Source organism: Bombus flavifrons, chromosome 10, assembly GCF_040668555.2.
Source record: "Bombus flavifrons isolate JBK064 chromosome 10, iyBomFlav1_principal, whole genome shotgun sequence".
In the NCBI taxonomy this organism is placed as follows: Eukaryota; Metazoa; Arthropoda; class Insecta; order Hymenoptera; family Apidae; genus Bombus; species Bombus flavifrons.
In genome coordinates, this window is record NC_138451.1 from 13553198 (window position 1) to 13573244 (window position 20047).

The 20047-nt window shown below is 39.7% G+C and overlaps 3 protein-coding genes across 5 annotated transcripts in view; 2 read left to right on the forward strand and 1 right to left on the reverse strand.

The window, feature by feature from the left end:
- The window catches only part of LOC138184228 (cyclic GMP-AMP phosphodiesterase SMPDL3A), a 49818-nt gene extending 38035 nt beyond the window's left edge, over window positions 1–11783 (reverse strand). The window contains exon 1 of one of the 3 annotated variants that reach the window (XM_069121997.1): window positions 11650–11783. The gene's annotated coding sequence lies outside the window, so the exon portion shown is untranslated. Of the gene's footprint in view, window positions 1–11109 lie in introns of all 3 variants that reach the window. The other 2 variants (XM_069121995.1, XM_069121994.1) reach the window with 2 other exon arrangements.
- Window positions 1–20047, forward strand: part of LOC138184231 (glutathione S-transferase 1-1-like) — a 152589-nt gene that overhangs the window by 119790 nt on the left and 12752 nt on the right. The gene's annotated exons all lie outside the window — the stretch shown is intronic.
- The window catches only part of GstD1 (glutathione S-transferase D1), a 110800-nt gene that overhangs the window by 65053 nt on the left and 25700 nt on the right, over window positions 1–20047 (forward strand). The window lies entirely within an intron of this gene.

The window sequence follows — 20047 nt, forward strand, 5'->3', positions numbered from 1 at the left end:
CTAGAAATATCGTTATTTTTATATATCGTAGTCCTTTAATTTTTGAAATCTCGCCATCTATAAATATTCCCAAGCTATTTTCGAGAATGACGATGCAGTGCCAATGCTCGAACTGCGACCACTGGTAATCATATTCCAAGAAGAGATAAAACGTTGCAACACAACGTATATCAAAATCGATATGCATGATGTATCAAAATTTTATGAAAATCGATAATGCCTAAGTATTGGTAATTCCATCCAGCAACGCAACAGCTCCTATCATAAATCAGCTCCTTGACCACTCGACGACTTATCGATATGTCATGCTCGTTTTAAAAACCTGTCAACCGATCACAGTTTCCCTTTCCAGTATCTTCGAAAACAGATTTATACTTTTCCAGTATCCTACCAATCGCTACTTCGTATACTTGTAATTTGTTCGCTCGTTTTCTCGTCGTGTATCGTGGAAATTTTCATAAACCAAGAGTTCGTACATTTTCTACTGTATCGCAGAAATGTTACGTAACTATAATTATATCGATACGGTAATTACAAGGATACACCGTGCCAAGCTCTTCCACGATTTCGAGTCAAAGATTTTTTGCTTCTTATAATGATCCTGCAAATGCGAGTAAAAAAGCATGAATTCGTGGTATGTAAATATCGATCGGTTAACGACACTGCAATAACCAAGAGACGAAAAAGAAGCGCAGGAGCGTAAGCGACGGAATCGTCATGGCAGATCGTTATCACGTATAGACCATGAATTAGAAAAAAAAAACGCATTAGCATTGCTGGTATCGTGTCAGAGCATTAAAGAGGCTAACTGCCGTCTCGTGGAATATCAGGGAAATATCGCCCTCTTGGAAAATTTATTTCACAGTCATTTCACGTCATTTTACTAGCTTTATTACCGCTCCAGCAATACTGTAACAAGAATTTCATGATACGAACGAAATATCCATGTGATATTTTTCAAAATCAAAACGTTTCGGTCGAAGACGTATCACTTTTACGATTAGGAGGGAAACTTAATTAGTCTTTTAAAGCCTGTTTCCGCTGAATAGCAATTGACGTGTCACACTCTTAGCACTGACCAATGCATGAACGCACATAGTACCTTTGAAGAATCTTTGAAAGACCTTTCAAGGATCTCACAGAGTGTAGTCGACGGTTTTAAGAGACGCGCCTGAAAATTCATGACCTTTCAGGATTAAACAGTGCACTTTGCCGTTTATTAAAATTTCTACGAAGATACACGTGCAAAAACAGGCGAGCAAAGCACAAGTATAAAAGACCAAAGTAACCAAGGTAGAGAAATTGTGGAATAATTTCCCAAAATTAAATTGAAATATATATAAAATCGTATGTTATTAAAGTTCAGAAGCTTTCAGGATATTTTGATGAAAAACTTTAAATTTAGAATTCGTGCGTTTCGAGCATTACACTTTGTATTAATTTTACCTCGAACATTCATTATCAGCTAGACACCATAGCAAAGGTAGGAACGATATGATAAGGGATAGAAATGATAAAATAAAATTTTTGAATAAAAGAAAAGGTTAATAATAGTCGCTAAGGATTCAGAGAAAGTATGGAACAGGATTTCTCTCCGTCGTAATATATTTAAATCAACGAATGAACGTTCGAAACGAATGAAATAGGAAGAAACTAGTTTGAAAAGTCGAAGGTGAAAGAATCTAAAAGAGAATAATACTGAAATTTTTATTTAAAGTAAAAGAATGAAACAATTCTTCCTCGAAACTTTTTAATATAAGTTCGTAAGACTATCCTAAAGGACATGTGTATCGATAACCTTTTTTTATCGTCACGCAATATAAAAGTATATTGTAACAAGTAAGTCCTGTAATAAAGTAGGAATAAATAAATTCTCCGAGTCTAAATTTGACCATTTAGACTAACTTTTGGAATATTCATTCCGCATAGAATATTTTATACAGAGTATTCTCTGGCGAGTGTTTTAAATAATATACTTGTTTACGACGCACGAAGATACGTTGAACGTTTTAGCCGCAATTTGTTTACTTTTTCGTTTTTACTAAAATACGTTGTAAACGATTCGTTTCAATTCGATGAATAATTTTCTATGTCTTTAAGAATAGCTTTCGTTTCGACGTTATTAAAGTGGTATGGTAACTCCTTGATTTCATTGCATGCATTATTGATTCAACGATTTGTCGTAGATAAATCTGCCCGCTGCAAAAAAATTAGCTTACGTATTTTGAATGGTAACGTGTATCTAATCAAAATCGCGCTTGCCTTCTATTACATTATGTAGAACAACAATCCCATATATTATTCGCATATCTATGTACGTCGACGTGAAAAAGAAAGTTGTTTATTAACGTAGAAAGATACATGTTTAAAATAATTTAAAAAATGCTTGCAACCCTGAATATGCTTTATTTTGATAACAAGTAATTTTGATAACAGTTGAATTTGACAACCATAAATTATATAAATAATTTCTCATCTTTCTTTAGCCAATTTGTTCATTGAATTCGAAAACAGTTATCAAAGCACTTTCTTCGCTAGAAACTTATGAATTTATACAACTGACGATCGAACGTTACGGATAAAACCAAGAAACCAACTGGCACACGAAATCTCTTCTCCTTGTCCAAAAGCGAAGACACAAGAGCGAAAACGTGTTTCAGCAAATACCAGTGCAAGGCAACCAACAATCGCTGGCAAGTCAAATAAGCGATCGAGTTCAGCAAATATTGCACGCCGTAATATTTGAACAGCGTGACGCATAGGTGCGTCCCATCCAAGATAACGCGATCAGCGTTAACGGAAGCTCGTCAAAGTGCACGAGCATACACGTTAGACGAAGCAGCGTTTAATCCGAACCGATTCATAATTGATAAGCTGTTTAGAATTTCTTCGTAAGCAGTAATTTCACGTAGCCGACCTTTGTTGGTTTATGGCAGGCAGAGATATCATGGCCCCTGATGGTGTGCTTCATTGCAGCGGTTATCGGTTGCACGCCAAGTTTATACGCGCGGATTGCAGGCGCGTCATCGGTGACAATCTATCATAATGTCATCGCATTGCAAGACAAAGCCGCTCGCATCTCTGCCGACACTTTAAAATACAACAGCCGAAAGTCAGGAACGTATATACGTTGACACCTTTCTATTAAATGAATATAGAACACAAAAGAGTATGTTTTATGAAACTGAAAAAAAAAATCGAGTGAAATAGAATGTCGAATGCAGTTGGACGTAGGATCACAAAGGGTTAATGGTTGTAAAGATTTATCTCTGGTTGGTGTGAATTGGTATAACTCATGTTGTTCCCTATAACGTGAAAGGTGCCTCTCTTGGTGCATGAAAATCGACTGTATTTTTAAAAAATAAAAAAAAAATTGTATTTTTTCAGAAAATAAAAAATACACGGTGAATGATTTGAAAAACTATTTCATGGAAAAAAAATCCGTTGAGACGGCTGAAGATAGATTGCTATTAAATCTGTTGGAAGTATATTGCTATTAACGTTCTAAAGCATGAATCTCTTTTATTAAACTGACACATATACATACTTATGCATGAATATTCCATATACACGTACATAAATGACATTAAGGTCCAATGATACTAACAGCATAGCCAAGGTATGTAAAAGGTAATGCAGGTTTAGGTAATACATATACATGTTAATGCGATATTCGTAACAAGTGTATCACCTAGTAAATCGTCCTAGCGTAGATTCACGAGAATCGAAGTTCGATGTCACTCTTTCTATCTCGTAGCATTTAGTTACCTTCGAGCGATGTTATTCCACGAACGATTATACATGTATTTCTTCTATCTTGCGTTATTTTGATAAAAATCTGTACTGAAAAGTAGCTTCCTCTATTCAGCAATGGTACGATCAAACAAACGATGCACAGCTTTCTACTAATAATCGTTGATTCAAGATATCTGTGATTAATACGAGATGTATTTTACCAGACGGAAAGTTTTGATCGTTCAACGAGCGTTAATTCCTGATTCGTGCACGTACTAACTTGGCCGTTTCGCACTTGCGTTTCTTTTTACCAGTGAATTTATTCCTCGAACGTGGCCTGCTTTAGCGACAGATGTATACCGGAGACTTACGTGACCGTCTACGGCTTCTACGTTGATTGTGCGCGCCAGCTCGATAATTAATGGTTACTTTTAAGACGTTCTAAAACGCGTCAAAAAGCCGCCGAGATATTCCCTATGATTTACGATGTGCAAAATGTAGCCGCTGCTAAGAGTTCGTTCCGTGACGTGCGTGTCTTCGACTCTCATTTGCATGCGTCTATGTATTCACACGTATGTACGTATATGCCAAGATCACCTGGCTACGCGAAGCTCGAGGTATTTCGTGAAACGCTGCGAAAGCTCACATTTGTAGAATGGAAGAGGAAGCATCGAAGAAAATGGCTAAGACAGAAGACGTTGAAATTGAGAGATCGTTGATTCTTCTATCGGAAGAATAGCGGTAAAAGCGGAAATAGTGGTTCTGAAGAAAAACGTGGTTGAAAAGCCTGTTCTAGCAGTTTCGAATGCGAGAAATTTAAAGTTCGTAGATCTAAACGCGAAATAAATACGGTTTATAAATTATTTTGTGTAATTACAGAAACGAAAATCACCGTATCCGTGGACCATTTCGAAGACGATGTAATTAATGTTATTTTACAAAATCGAAAGAGAGATACTAGTTAAATAGTTACTTTTTGAGCAACTGTCTTAATAGACCTTCGTACACTGTGTAAAATTACATTAGAACTACCTGCCACGAAAATGTACGACCATATTTTACAACTATCCACGGACACATAGAAACGCAGAGAACATAATTTACACAATTTCATCTTGACATTTCCCTCTATTTGTAACTGTTTCAAAGGTCTCGCTCGTGGGAAAATGTATCGCTTCGACAAATAACGAACTATGGCTTTGTTTCGCGATGTCATTGGAAAGAAATTCTCGATTCGACAGTTTATAATCGAAGAGCGCTTTCGACGCTGTGGAAATGTATTAGTCGAAAGACGAATAATTCACGTACGAATCGTAACGATGATTATTCTTCTTCCCCTTGTCCTTACTTTAGAGACATTTCAACAACCCCCTCTATTCAAAAGTATTCGCCCTCTTGTAATCCGGATCGCCAGATGTCTTTTCACCTTTTAGGTTAGCAGCAATAATTATTGTACCTTTATGTCTCATTAAATCTGTCTTTTCTCTTAAATCACTCGACTGCTTGCTCGCTCGTAATTACGCTTCCCTCTAATCATTCTTTCGGATTCCCCTTACACCACCGCGCCTCTCTTTTCTTCTCTTCTCTTCTCTCTTCTCTTCTCTTCTCTCTTCTCCTTTTCTCCTCTCTTCTCGCGTTATTCAGTCTGCTCTCCGCAAACAATTGTTTTTTTCATTTATTGCATGATATGACGATCCATTATTTTGAACCCCTATCTTGAATTTGAACAATAAATTAGGCGATCTACTCGACATTTACATTTTCTCATTGTTGGATACCCAAACGTATATCTTTATCACTTTGACTAGCTCGTTTTTAATTAACAACATCTCTCGCGGATTTATCGCTAATGCGACACGAACCTTTCAAATCACACTCCAAGTTATATAGTTCTGAGCAACGAAAGTAACCCTCACTTTTTTCCTAATGGAATGATGTTTCTTCTTCTATTGAAATTTATTGCGCACGCTGGGAGAATTCCACCGAGTACCTTTTAAAGGGAAATAAACCTGACCCTTATTGCTTTGAGCATTAGGATCCTGAACAAGATTTGAAATATACGTTACACGCGCTCTTTGATATTGAGCAAGTTTCCTGCGGCAACGCTAATTCACTTCCACTAATTTATCGCAGTTTATCGAATTAAGGATATCCAATTTATTTAGATTTTGATAAATTTCATACGTTTCTAATTACCCTTCTCGTACTAGCTGAAATATTATTAAAGATTTCGTTAATTGTAAAATAAAAGGTCATTTTACGCCTTTCGCGTTTAAAAATTTCTCGTAACACGTCGAGTACTTGTTTGTTACGAAATATCGTTTCGTTATTCCCTTTTTCCAACATTTAAAAACTTCTTCGGCACAAATTTATGTTAAACGAGTCATATTATATTCATATTATACGCGTTCCTTTTTTTATTCTTTGTTATCAAATCAAGATAGTTACTGTTTGTCGTTTGGAAATTTATCGTAATTTACTTTTATATTTTCTCATTTTTGATAAAATCGTCCGACTCACCACACGTGACGACATTTTGCTTCTATCAGGCATTTTCCAAATATACATATACCGAGCATTATCACACGATTGTTTAAGTCGTGTTTCCAAACTCGTTTGGCTATAAGAGTTTCTTACGTCGCACCGTCAATTTTCGAAGCTTTACATTTCCAAGCGATACGTTTCGGAACGAAATCTTCCGGCAGAGAAACCAATTCGTCGCTGGCTCGTTCCAAGATTCGGGTGAAGATACATAACGTGTGTATGTGTGTGTATTCGGTATATACGTGTATATTCTGGCGGACAAGAACGTCTAATGATAAATTTCGTCGGAAATAAGATCTTCGTCGGAAAGGGCATTAGCTAAACAGTGACAATTCTCACTAGGCAGGTGGGACCAGGGAATGAGCCGAGTATTTCGGTACAAACGGTTTAATTATCTTGCTGTCTTAGGTCCCGATTTAACGCGATGAAATTATATAGTAAAGGGAATTTAACTGAACGTAATTCGCCGACGGAACGAGAATTGCACGTGACACACTCGCACGTGCACACACGTAGCCGCAATTGTGCCGGAAATCTAGCAAAACAGACTCGTTATCGATCCTCCTGATCAAAATTTGCCAGGGAGCGGTGAGTTTCCTCGTAAATATTTACGATCACTTTCCTCGGCAAACAACAAACAAATTCGCGAAGATGATCGGAACGCACTGGCTCTTACGCTTGAAAACCACCACTTTCCCAGATGGCCGAATTTAATGGATCGCTTATCACGCGCGCTATTTTACGTTCTACTTTCTTTCTTTTTCTATTCGAGTTTGAAACAAGGTTTTCAGGCACACGTATTAGACTATGTAAATACCATCAGGAACTTACATGCCAGCGCACGTACGCAATTCAAACATGTCAGCGGTGAGTGTGAAGACCGGTTCGTCACGAACTACAAGAGAGCATCAAGAATCGGTGGAAAATTCGCCCGTGTAAATCACTTTCGCTCGTGTTACGTGCAAATTAGACTCGCCCGCGGCCGCGAAGATAAGAGCGCTAGCAAAGTAATCAGGAAAATAGTTGCCGCAAAGTTGCTTCCAAGTTATCGCGCGATTATATGGATTTTTTAAGCACTTCTGCCGCGATTACAGGACTGTGAGGTACGACCGATCGTTCATTCACCTACTGTCCCCTTGAAAGATAGGAAAAACGCAGAAAGAAAATGGAACGATTAATGGCAAGCTTATCTTTCACGATAGACGAGATGACATAAATATCAAGATCTAACGTTGTATTGAATCAGAACGCCAAAAGAAAAAAGAGGAGAGACCAACTGTAATCTTTTAAGACGAATTTTTCCATATTTAGAATTCCGTAGAGGTATGTTTCTTCGATTTTTCGATGATGCAAGTTTAAAAGCTCCTTCGTTCGCCGTCGCTTATTGACGAATTTTTAACGTTATAGACACAAAGGGGTATTATCTACGAGCTATCGGAAAATTAATCAAGTATCAAAGAACTTAGAATCTCAAACAGCAGCAACGCGGAGATAGTTGGGATATTCATCGTGATGAAAGTGACGAATAACTGAGATTTCGAAACAGCTAGCATACGATGCTTTTAGCGACGTAAGTTCCTCTTATAGGACTTGATATCTTAGAAGGAGAAAAAGCTGCTTTTACGCGACATTTATTATTCTTTGAACGATGAATCGAAACAGCTTCCACCAACAGTAACTAACAACGTTCCAAAACTATCTCTGATTAAATTAATACGACGATTAATATGAAGATTGAAATGCTCCAATATGTATTTAGCTAGAAAGCTTTACGATAGTTACTTGACGATATTCGAATATTGAACGTAGACATCGAGTTAATCAATTTGATAGATCTTTATGCACAGAAGTTGTATACTATGATATTCGTAGGAGCGAATGAACGACAAGCCAGTAAATAATTAGTTCTCGAACAATCTTTCCATTTCTCCTGGGATTTACAAAAACAATTATATTTGTGCGTAAACATTTATACTTGTCCGTCCTGTGCATAATCAATTTATCGTAAAACACAATTAAAACGACGTAAAAACGATATATACTTAAAAGGCGTTTAAAATGCAAAATACAAAATGCATTGGCCGTTTCATCAAGATACGCACAATTAATGCATACACCGTGAGAAAATCGTTTTGTCCCGTCCATTTTTAATATATACGATTCATACTAGCGCAAGTACACGAGCATGAAATCGTATAAGTTTTATTTCGCCGAAAACTGACAAACTTCCTCTCTTATAAATTTCATACGAAAGCAGACAGTAGCAGGCCTCGAACGAATGAACGAAAGACTACACCAAAATGCTGACGCACACACATATACGTGCATATGTTGCTGTGTATGCATATACACAAATACATATCGTATATTCCGATAGGGTCTCGTGACCGTCTCTCTTCTTACATCATTTTGTGTCGATCCGTCGATAAAAGATTTAGATTTCACGCGATCCTGGTTGACCAACGGTAAAAAACGAAATCGTCGCATTGCCATCCAATGTCGCACGACTTAAAGCGTAGTTACAGTGGATACGTATCCGAATTAGCGTCCTGACGAATTCAATACGTTGATGTAATCAAATATGTATGCAAAATATATATATATATATATATGCATATAGTGACCTAAACGCGGTATTCAAACGCGTTCAGGAACTTTTCACGTATAAATTATACAAATGATTTTGAAATCTCGTCGATTATCGTAGTCGAAGTATATTGGTAAAAGACGAAACGCATTTGAAAATATATAGAAATTCGTTGAAAGTGTACGTCTCGCAAAGATCATCAAAGTATTTGGACAGTCGATTGCTTAATATTCAGCGAGACCATTTGTTACACTAACCGTATGTTTTGGACTACCATTCATGCTGTATATTTTTTCTACTAAACGTACGTTCTCTTTAAGCGTCTTCTAACTTGTATCTTTCACGTATATTTTCAAATTCGTTTCAAACTTTACTACTATAATCACGGCGTTTGTATCTCATCACCATGAAAATGAGATCACTTTCGCCAGCCACTGTAGATTTGTATAAGCGTATGCATCGCGGTTTCCGGAGTTTTCATTCGTCAGAACGGCAGTTCGTCCGAATACGCAGCCACTGGAACCACGACTTAACGTCACATACCAAAGGCAACCATCCTGTATCAAATATACATATAACGTCGACGACGTTAAAGCGACGAGAAACGTATTACAAGGGAATTAAACTCATCGACCGACGCGTTTTCGCCAGCCAGAAAATCAGGTTTATGACGCGTAATATCGTTACGTCGAATCGTAGGATTCCGTACGCAACGTCTGTCGGGTAACTCGAGTATTCGTTTTCGGTCGTTCTCCCCTTTCCTTGGCCCTCGCCATTCGCTTGCATACGGAAGGAGAAGGGATACGAAAGAGAAAAGGTGAGGCGAGCAAAACCGTAATATCCGAAGGAAAATTTGTTCGCCGAAATGAAATTATCCAGCGACGATCTTGCATTATACTCGCGGTCGTACGTGCTCGGCATAACGCGTCGAGCTGCTACGTCCCTTTAATACGTGGAATACGTATCGAACGATCGTATCGTAACTTCCGTTCTCGAATCGACGAAATACCTTGGCCAAATTGCCTGGGATTCGATTTTACCATTTTTTTTTACAGCGTACAAATTGATTCGTCCCTGTAACACGACGCTCGATGGTGAGCTTCGCTCCGATGATATGTAAGAATAATTGGTTACTCGATACAGCGTCGATCAAGTCGAAAGACAAATAGAGAACGTTCAAAGTCGAAGACAAGCGCGAGCATTAAGCTTATTTCGATCGAATGCGAATAGCACAGAACGATATAGAAGGGCGCATAATTAAACGATGCCGTGCTCCTCGGCCGTCGTGGACTTTCTCGAACACAACGTCCACCAATGAAATATGGAAGAAATGGAATTAACGAGAAAAAGTTCGACGCGACGCGATGCCGGTTTAATTAAGATGATGACGTAAACATCGTGCACGCGGAGCTATATTTTAACGCATCCCGTATTCTGATTCGTTGGAAACGTTCTCGTTTCTCTTTTTTCTCTGCCTATCTCTTGGAACAACTATCGACTCGCTGCATCCTCTTCGATTAATTGTTGCCTTCTATCCGAAGAGCAGATACAGGCGTGATTTTGAAACGTATTTGAGATAGATAATGCGAAAGTCGTTCCGCGAGATGAATAATTCGACTATCGTATGAAACTCATTCGCGGTTTACTTATTCCTCGATGGAACGCACAGAAGTTAAATTCTCTTCGAGCTCAGCCATGCGTTAAACATTTTCTGACCGCACGAAGAGATCCTGAGATTCTAATCGTTGGTCGTTCACCAAGAACCAGAGATTCGCAAGTTCCAACTTTGCCATTACCACGAGCGTTAGTAAAGTATTCGTTCAAGCAACGCGATTTGGCGGTTTTTCCTTTTGACTTCTGCCTTTATCTCTTTTAAGAAACTAAAAGGAAGTAAAAAATAAAAAAGTATAATAGAAAGAAGAAAATGAGCGAAGCACGTTAAAAATATTATACACACTGATATTTTTCTCTGCCGAGACGGAGGCTTAGAGTTAATTGGCTGCGGGAGAAGCGAAATTTGAAATTGCAATATCCTGCGCCGCGATACAGAAGCTGCCGGCTCGTTTCCATCCGTTGTCCACAAAATCCCGCATAGAGGTTCACCGAGTATACGGCTCATCGGTCGACGGAAATACGGAACCTAAACTCAGGTATTATATTCCGAGAGCCGCAACAAAGGCAACGACGATTTCAGAACGGTGGTGCACAAAATCGGACATAGAACAGATGCAATCAGCACTTACATGTTCGTCGGGCTGCTATGTAAAAGCGTCGCAAAAGAAAGTCTCAATCGTGGTGGGTCATATCGGGACGCACACCCATACGCGCACGTTTTTCGATCCCTCGATGCTTCTTTTACTCGAAAAAGATATGATCTGTTAGGGAAGGATATAAAGTTCGATTCAATGGAATCCTTTGAATCGTTCCGATTGATACGTTCCTCTACCGTTTGATCACGAACAGCTACCGATCCACACTTCCTGGATCATTCTTTCACGTACGAATACGATAAAATTTCTTCTCCGTCCTCTTGGTTTGAAAACGCGCCACCTCGAGGCAGCCGGTTGCTTCGCGGTCACGCGACCAATTCGTCCGTTGATACTTATTCACAGAGCTTAATACGTATTTAATAACGAAGATATCACGATGCTAGATCACAACGAAAATCGACTTAGTTAGGCGATCACCTTCGAAACCTACCGATCGACACAGCTGTTTTTAACGTGGGAGCGCGCGTTTACGGGAACGAAAAGAATGACAAGTTCCGCGAGCACGAAACGTACCGGAGGTTGGGCGAACCGTGTGCGGCCCGCACCCTCGCACGAGACGTACTCGGTTTGTCCTCGAGCAGGTAGGATGCTAACACCGACGCCGGCGCTGCCACCGCTGCCACCACCGCTGCCACCACTGCCCGCCGGGGGTCGAGGATGGCTCCGGCTTCGCGACTGCGCCCTTTCGCCTCTCTTCAACCCATTACGGTTCTCACCCGTTCGCGCGCACAGTCATAAACACACGTACACGGAAAGACCTTATCATACAGAGGCGCACGGTGTACGATGTAAGACCAACACGTTGGCACTCGCGCGCTCGTACTCGCTCTATAATAACGTTTCCTCCTTTGTATAGGTGCGTTAGTTCTTCCTCGCAACCCGCCTCGTCCATCCTGGCCTTCGTTTCATCCCCCATGGCCTCGTGCCGCGTCGCATCCCCCTTAGCCGCAACACGTAGCCGAGCCAGCTACTCGGCCTGCCTCCGTCTACACCCCGCGATACATCATCGTATCGCTTTATGTCTCGCGTAACGTTTTATTAACCAGAAATCAAGCACGCGAACCTTCTTTCGCGCTTGATCCTGCCAAACCTCCTGCTCTCCCAATTTTCCAGTTAACGGTATATCTTCTTCCTCGATGATCCCGGACCAAAGAGACAAATTGTTTACGATCGATGTAAATCTGGCGATGTGTTCCATCCCGTCAGCTACTGCCGATGCGAACAGTTGACGTCGTAATCTTTAACTACCTCCCGCGAAGAGGGGAGAGAGACGGAACAACGATCACGGACGTTACGGTTAATCCCTTCCGTACGATCGTCCGCTACAGCCGATAGCCGCCAAAAGCCTACCGTCTGTCATCTTTGAATGACTGTTCGTGTCCAATCCTATTTATTTGCTCCAGGCAGTTCGCTGTAAGTAGCCGGTCGACCTTTGTATAATTTCTCTCGGTCACAAGAGAAGATCTCCAACTCACAAGTCCAAAAGAGTATGAAGCTTTGGCGAAAGGTAGAGTATATATAGATATATGCATCACGTAACTTCTTTTGCTTCCCAAATTCGCTTTAAGAGGATGCTTCTGGATATCATCTGGCTAATTTCCGATCTTGCGTTATAACCGCAAGCTGTAGGAGATAGAAAGAAAGCTTTCAAATACAAGTCGCTTTTAAATATAAAAAAGGTTACTTTTAATTAGAACTACAATTTGGTAATGTTGCCAAAATTTACCAACGTTACAGCAAGTTATAACACACGATCGGAAAATAGCCGAATTCTATATAATAATCGGATTTTCAAGGATCGATTTCAGTCCTCTAGAGCGAATTTGGGGAACAACAAAATTTCCTGCTACGTGGCTATATATGCTCCGCATATCCCCAAAGTTTCATAATTTTCTGAATTTGTGGATTGGCGATCGTCTTCCTTTGTCAGTTTGAATAAGTATCGCGGTTGACGTCGAGTGACGCTACGCGGTGAACGATCGTCGTACCGAAAAGGTTAAAAAATCAAAGTGCGCCTCATACTCCGACCAGCGCTAGTTGTCAAACTTCGTTTCGTCGAACTGGGTCCAAACAACGAGTTTTCGAAAAATCAGTTTAACCGGCGCGAATAATTGACTTTTCAGGGACATAACACGACACGAACAATCGCGTGTCCCCGTCGCTAAAGCTGGAAGCAGGAAATGGGTGGCCGACCACGTGCTTGTCGATTCACAAGATCGCGGAAGAAACGTGATTAATTTGCGAGATAGTTATTCTATTGCTTATTAATAGCGAAACGAGATCGTCCTGGTTATTGTTGTTTGAAAATGAGAATTGAACGGAGCCAGATACAAGGAGCAGGTATTTCTCGATTGCTTTCGTCCATTGTGCTATCGTTTTCTCGTCGCGTAATTGATATCGCGAACGTGGAAGCCAAAATCTGTAGAAGTAAATCGTGAAATTGGGTTTAAATTGTTTCGAATGAATCGAGATACGGAGGTATTATAGAGAATGTCGAGGAATTATCGGGATGTTGCGAGGACGCTTGCAGAATGATTAACGCGTTTAAGAAAATAATCGAGTTTGCGTGTTTGAATATTTTTATTTTTCGATAAAATTTTCCACATTTGTATTACGTGCTATCTTTTTGTCCACGAGTATAGAATGGCATTGCATTTTGACAAAGAAGGTTTCATTGTACATATAGTTGCTCGAATTATTGCGCGTTAATTATGCCACTTTGAGTCTCGATAGATTTTGAGAAAATGTAATTTGCGTATTTAATATTTTCTGATGCCATTTTCACGACCTGAATTGTCACGCTGTATAGCGTTAAGTATGTATAACGCAATGCGCGTAGAAAATTGTACAAACAAGCAATCTAGGAGAATTGTTTCTCAATTGTTCTTAAAATTTTACGGAGCTTTTGCGATATTGGGCGCTTTAATAATGGAAGAGTATACATCTAAGAGGATTTGCCTGGAAACGGTATAGCCCTATGTACGGTGAACCAACAAAGAATAGAAAAAAGTTTCAACGCCTTAAGAGCTGCTTTTAAGCTGCGTATAATTTTATTAATTTACAAGCGAATCGACTAAATAATTTTCTACGTTCCTTTTTCGTTTTCAAATTCTTCGCTTCTCTCTCTCTCTCTCTCTCTCTCTCTCCCCCCAAAATGATTAATTCAAGCATGTACATTTTGACTAGTACGAAGTGATTATTTAAATACGTGCATTTTTTAACACTACAAGCATACGAAAAAAAATTGATTTCTTTCTTTTTAAACATTCGCTGAAAATAGATTCGAAGAAGATAAGAGGCGGAGCAATAGTCATAGTCGCAATTTTTTGTAATTGGATACTTTAACTATATTTAAACACACGGTATAAAGATTCATACAGAAATTCGTACATTATCGAACGTTACTTAATCGTTGTAACAGAAATTCTATGATTTTGTTTTCTTGCAAAGAGAAATGCAAACGATAGCGCACCACGAGTAGAACCAAAAAATGAAAACTCGCGAATGAAAACTAGTACGTATTTACATACAAGCGCGAACAGCGTCGAATCGATCTAATCGCAATCGAATTTCGTCGCTGGCAGAATTTCAATAACACCCTATGAGGTTGGCCTCAAAATACGAACCGGAGATTCCGCTTAATACGACACGATAAAATCTCGCCCGTTACTTCGCTTGCCTAAATAACAAATTTCCTACGGTTTATAAAATGTTTTTCTCTCGGTAACAAATTACAGCGGCCGTTAGTCTTAATGCACAGGAGTGAAAAGACACGCGCTCCGTGGCGAAGTCGCTCGCGCGAACAGCCGCGCAATCGCGCGGTTACGTTGCACCGGTAAGCGAGAGAGTGGCGTCGACTGGCTCGGAAAATAAATGTCGGGGCGTATGATCGTACGCGACTGTTAGTACTATAACTGTCTGTTAGTTACGTACCCAGGACGATTCCACGGACGAGTTTAGACGGCCGCTGGAACCGCTCTTCTAAAATATGAACATATGAAATATGAAACGGAAAGGAACGCGAAGCGTTGTTCGGAGTCCGAAGGAATTTTCCCGAGTGAGATTTGAATTCATCGAGCGAGGCGAATCTCCTCGAAACGAGAATCCACGAGGGACGAGTTTTCGCGACGCGAGATGGCGCTCTTTCAAATTGTTTTCCGTCCGAAACCGAATACGACATGTCACGGTGAACGTCGCGCGAATTCCTGACAGAGCTGCGGCGAAGGCGAGCTGAATCGATCCCTTAACGAGAGCTCCGGTTGTCCATGCAGAAATCAAAGTCACTTGGTACGGCGGGTTCAGAGGAATTTCATTTGCCAGATTCTAGCAACGCGACGAACCCTCTCGACCGACTAATTCGCGCGACGCTCTAGATACGGGCTAGAACTTTGTAACACGGACGAGCCACGTTTTACCTGCTCGCTATCGATTCTTGCCGTCGCGTCGTAACTGGCGTAACCGGTGTATCCAGCCAGGCGATACGAAAACGGATACGATCTACTTGATGAAATGCTTTCGTGCAATCCGTTCGACGATGTCAAACTCCAGACTTTCCTTCCTTTTTCATATTTTTTCCACGTTACGTGCCATGCTAATTCAAAGTTACTTACTTGGCTTTGTAAACCGGCGTTGTGTTTATCGGCAAACATAACGATGCATATAATATACCTAATACTTATGTACTTGTTTATACCTCGTATAATTATATACTAATTTACCGTTGAACTCTGATACTCTTGCATACCTCGTCCATTCACAATCTTCGTAACTTTATCAATGACTTTAACAATTAATTTCAAAGGATATTTCTTCTTACATCTTCTATATTTGCACGATAAGGATCGACTTTTCTAGACAGAAATACCACCCTAAGACCAAATTGTGGCAACTAATCACGCAGGTATTATTTCAGAGATCGCTCTGCTGTCATCCGATTCCAATGAGAATGGTGAACGATAAGAACGAATCACACATTGAATCTTATTCGAATAATGATCAATGTCTTTGTCATTGACCCTCAGAAATTCGTGTCAAATCGATCAATGTTTTTTTCACTGCCGCTCTTTAAAATTTCATTGTACGAGAATAACGAGAATCGCAAACAAGAATTCCAGCAGTGTGATTAAGAGGATCTAAAACCTTGAGTTTCCTTCTTCGACTTTCAAAAATTAGTCGAGTAATCGTAGGACCGTAACTTCGTGTAACGTACGTTGAAAACGCTAGAAATCTTAGCCAATGGCGCACAACCAGGAAAAGGAGATGGATTATAAAATTTAAGCATTCTCCTAGATCGAGGCGACAGTATTTAAGCTGGTCAAAATCGGTCGCCGGTCCCCAGCGACAGATTTGCTCGTATGATTTACACGTGGCTGGCGCACTTGGTCGACATGTGCATATACCGTATACCTTGCGAAGAGGAAGGAAGAATCGATCTCGCAGTGATATAGATAAATTAACGATGATACCGTATATCTTGACGCCGGTAATTCCCCGGACGATCGACGTAACAGCTTCTGAACCTGAGTGCACGTGTTCGTCACTCGTTATCCGGCACAGTTGCCCACGAAAATACACCAACATCGTTAAGAAGCAGAGTAAGCAGAGGGTACGCTAGTTTTGAGAATGTATAGGTGAGATTGCGAGTATATTCCTGTTTAAATTAGAATATAGATAGGCATAATTTTTCTTGCATAAATCAATTTCTTGGATTATTCCTTGGATTGGATGATTCATTTAGCGATATTTAAAGATGTACGTAGTCGATGGATTGTTCGTTATTTTGGTCTTAAATTCTTAGACGTAAATATAAAATTATACCGTTCTAAATTTCTTTATTGAATAATTTATTTTCCTGATTTTAGGCTACTTGATAGGTCTGATAGGTCTATCTTGTTTCATTCAGCCTCCGAAAACTGCTTCCTCTTATTTGGTAATGCTCTCACGATTAACAATACTATCGTAGTAATATTATTTGTATGATTATAAAATAATGTAATCACTAGTGTTAAACACTTTCCAATAGTAATATCAATTTACATGAGATTATGTAAAATCGTCGATTATGTAACTCGTTTATCGAGTTCATCCCGTGACGTGACTGTTCGATAGGATTAACATCTCGTGCTTACTTCTACTATATATCTTGATATATGTGCTTGTTCTTGGCTATCCCGGAAACTTCTGCGAAATCCCCTACAAATTGCACAGAGATAAAAGTCTGTAGCGATACTTTGCTTATCCCAGGGAATAAGTTAGAATTTAAAAATTAGCTATGACACGATAAATTCGCTCGATTATCCTTCATTTGTACTACTTTGTTGCTCTTTTATGAAACAACGGATTAAGGAGACAAAAGCGAAACGCGCAATTTCCCTTAAGTAATAAACTCATCCACCATATTCATCAGTAGACGCAAACACCTTTTTCAAGGTATTCCTTTCAAATCACCGTGACAGTTACAAGCACACGCTCAGAGAAAAATTACAAAAAATGATATACTTTTTTTTCATCGCGCGATATGATTTTCGAATACGCTTAACTCGTTGAGTCATGTAGCGTCCATGTAGCGTCGAGGCTTGGTTGCTCTGGCAGGCTGATAACGCCGCGTTAGAATCATTAGCACTCGACGTTTTCAGAAAAAGAAAATTTCAATAACACCGAACGACCAGGCGAGTTCAGTTCCGCGATCAACGTGCTCCTCCGTTGAAATTATTCCAGCCGCGAGCCACGTCGAAATCGCATTCGACTCAAGCACATATTTCGTTAATTTTGTCGGGTCAAGCTGTTTGTTGATCGTAACTTAATAAGCGTAAGAATATTTCCTTCTTCTTGACTTATTTCGATTTTTGCTCCTGTATTCCATTAAAAATCCGCCGATAACAAACCTGTGCAAGATAAAAATTTCGTCCGTGATTTTGTAGAGGAAAACATGAAAATGGCCCGCGATTGGAGGGTTAATATGCCAAAATCTTTATTTATTCTGCAGACGGTTGCCGATCGTTCGGTAAATCGGCTGCTCTATCGAAGGTCTCGTTATTTATGCGATTATTATTACGCCACGCGAATACCGGTGGTGGTTAGGTGCCGAGAGTGATGTGTAGCCCCGCGTGTTCGACATTGGAGCCGATAGGGCGGGACTGAAAATTCCGAGGACGTGCTAGGAACGTCGTCCCTCTCGGAGCAATTGTCCAGTTGCCTGTTAGAACTTGACACACCGCTCACGTATAATCTTCCCAGGTTAGCCGATTCCTCGTCAGTGGAAATTGCGAATACACGCACAAAACGCGCGTGCAAATACTCGATCCATAGACGCATCGGCACGTATTTGCTGGGCGTTTTGTAGTGCCGTTTCTCCGCATTGCGCCCCGACATCCGACATAATTGCTAGCGTCGGTGGAGAGTAGACCATTGGCTGGAATTAATACCGATTCACAGCAGTCGCATTCGTACGAACAAATGAACGAACGAACGAACAGACGTGCCGCGGCTAGGACCAATAGTTTGTTGAACCAGCGAGCTTCCCTCGCGGCGTTTAAGAGCGCCTAGCATCGAGCCGTATATAACTAGTGATATAACTAGTGATCAGCGAATGCTAATAACTATGCTATAGACGACGTAGATAGGGATAATCGGAGGAGCAACTAAGATGATTACTGCTTATTGTTGTATTACGAGATAACTCCTAATGAATCGCCATTACGCGACAAATACGCAATGATCGTATCGTATGTTTAGTGTCGAATCTATGTTCGGCTCGCTCTTGTTGAAATGGATGAATTTATGGAGCGATGTTGGCCCAGGATACGTATATAAAACGTGTTGGAAAGTGAAATGATCAGTTTGTTTCGTAAGAGGAAAAGAAAGGTAAAAAGAACAACGATCCAACTGAAAACTGGTGCATTGTCCTGTCTTGTTTCCTTGTGCTGTTTTTAACGAATTTCAACAATTGATTTATCGCAAGAGACAGTGATTTTTATTATTCGTAGTTTATCCTATGTATATCGATTCCCCTTAATCCCTTTAATCCTTATATCCTTTAGTCCGTCATGATATAAACAATACCTTATAATACCGTAATATAGTAATACAAAACCGTAATACGCCGTTAGACTCAAATAGAACAACACTCATCGGGTTGATTTTAAAGCTTACCTATTCTTTCTTTCGAAGAAAGGAAGATTAATCCCGAACGCTTTGTTATTGTCCGTCGTAAGTTCTTTTTATCTCAAACTAATGAAATGACATCGTTAGTTTGCACTACCTTTAAAACTGCCGTTGACAATATAATATATTATACCTTGCTTTCCTCTTATCATATATCTCAAGAGCAATCAATAGTTGCGGAGGATCAATCGTAAACTAAAAAGGAGGATATGTACTTAAAAGGAACGGCAATGAAATTAAAACAGTTTATTCTTCGTTCAAAACTGCGATCGAAAGTTGCGAAGCTTAATTCGATTAAAATCAAATTCGAATAACGAATTTGAATAATTAAAACCTTTTTTATTATCATTTTTTCAGAAGAATGCTTCTTTTTACGGGAATTTGACGATTGTATCGAACCATTTGGAAAATTGAGTCGATGGAAATTTTTTCGATATATATCGCGAGAACGGAGTGGCAAAGATTTATGGACAGCAAATGTCTAGAGGGGAAATGGGAGATGAAGCGGTTGCAAAGACTTTGAAATAGATATATCGTTATATTTTTCCAGAGTAGTAGATCGCTCCAAAACATAATCGTTTCTTATACAAACTAAGAAGTGTTTTAAAAACGCATCGCTTACTTACGTATTTTCATTTAATATACTAAGGAAGTTCTGGCGTATAAAATAGTTTAATCGTTTAGCTTTCATCGCAAAGCCAAGTCTAGTTTCTAGGTTATCAGGCTACAATAAATAAATACATGCGTG